We start from the raw sequence: 1,997 nt of genomic DNA, 5'->3' as shown, positions 1-1,997 counted from the left end.
TAACTGATAGTCACATCATAATCTTTGACCAGCTCTAACCACCTCCTCTGCTTCATGTTGAGCTCTTTCTGAGAAAACAGATACTTCAAACTCTTGTGGTCTGTGAAGATCTCACACTTTTCGCCATACAGATAATGTCTCCAAATCTTCAGGGCGAAAACCATAGCTGCTAGCTCCAAATCATGCGTCGGATAATTCTTCTCATAGTCTTTCAACTGACGAGAAGCATAAGCAATGACCTTACCTCGCTGCATCAGCACTGCACCAAGGCCTCTATTCGACGCATCAGTATAGACAACGAAATCCTCTGAACCACTGGGCAATGAAAGAATAGGAGCTGTCGTCAATCTATCCTTCAACTCTTGGAATGCACTCTGGCAATCAATAGACCACTCGAACTTCACAGTCTTCCTCGTCAAATTGGACAATGGCAGGGCAATCTTGGAGAAATCTGAAATGAAACGACGATAATAACCCGCCAAACCAAGGAAACTGCGTACCTCTGAAACAGTAGTAGGAATAGGCCAATTCTGAATCGCCTCTATCTTCAATGGATCAACAGCAATGCCATTGTTAGAGTAGGTGCACGTCGAGCCAAGTGTTGGCCGAGTGTTCACAATGAAACTCTATGTATAAGCAATCTTTATTTTTCTAATATTTGAAATTATTATTTTGGCAAATCTTTATCTGTATACCCATGCTAGTTGCATAGATAAAGCCCTTGAATATACAAATAGTAGAAAGAATATGAGATGCTCATATGATGAGTATCATGAAACTCATATTTGTAATACTGTATATTCTAAACGGTTCCTAGTCGATTCAGCCGCCACTAAGAAGGATATAGGCCGCTCGAGTTAGAGACTAGTATCTGCGATGTGAGTACCATGTTTCATTGGTAGGGGACATTGTGATGTCCGAACATGCAGATAGGTGCTCCTTGTAGAGTGCACTGAACAACCCTCCATAAAAGGACTTTCCAAGTGGTTCTCACTTATCGAGTGGAAAAGTCCTGGTTTATGGTTGTACAGAATTAGTCCTTATGACCCGGGACAACATTGAGACTCTATGTGCTAGAATTACACTTTGACTTGTTTACCGACTCTCATGGGGTCATCAGGTGGCAAGGTTGGGTGTTCTGTCGAAACACATAGGAGTCGATGCATTGTAGTCGGGGATTCACCGCTTACCTACGGGTATGGATATCCTATGTGTTTTTCATGTATGTGTGGGTTGAAATCTCTGATCAGAGTATGGTGGTAATTATGAAAGGGGTTTCATAGATTACACCATCGATGCAACCACAACATGACACATAGTATCAATTCATTGACAACTCTCGATAAACCAATAGTTGTCGAATCGGTCGGGATATATGAGTTGAAGGGACCGTACTGTACGCTAACCATAATTGAATGGTTCTTGCAGGCACTATCATGTGATACCTAGGGAATCACGTAAGCGATGCTGCTAGGCGTTTAACGTGATTGGTTGGGTACTATCAGACTTGAGTTCTGACGTTCTTACTATCAAGGAGTTGATAAGTAAGAATGGAGCAATTGGGGTATGCTCGAATAAGGACATGTTTAGTCCGAATCACATAGAGATGTGAACCCACGGCTAGTTGTATCAATGAACCATTGAGGGCCACACAAATACTAGCTTTGTAAATCCCGATGAGAAGTAAAATAGTTCAATGTGTTGAACGGCTTATAAATGTGTTTATATGCGTAAAGAAAAATAGAAGTATGACTTCTATGAGAGAAATATAAATTTTAATTTATGGAAGTGTTCCTAAGATTAAAATTTGGCCAAGTAAATAATGTAGTTGAAAATTGTGATTTTGTTGAAAATTGTGATTTTCATAAACATTATTGAGGACTAAATTAAATTAATTCAAGTGTTGAATTAATTAAACACTAGTGGACCTAGTAGAGTCTAAATAATTAAATTAATTCAAGTGTTGAATTAATTAAATAATATTGAGTCTTGTAGAG

The sequence above is a fragment of the Primulina eburnea genome, unplaced genomic scaffold (assembly GCF_022965805.1).
Source record: "Primulina eburnea isolate SZY01 unplaced genomic scaffold, ASM2296580v1 ctg1222_ERROPOS114346, whole genome shotgun sequence".
In the NCBI taxonomy this organism is placed as follows: Eukaryota; Viridiplantae; Streptophyta; class Magnoliopsida; order Lamiales; family Gesneriaceae; genus Primulina; species Primulina eburnea.
Note: the sequence above shows the minus strand (reverse complement) of the source record.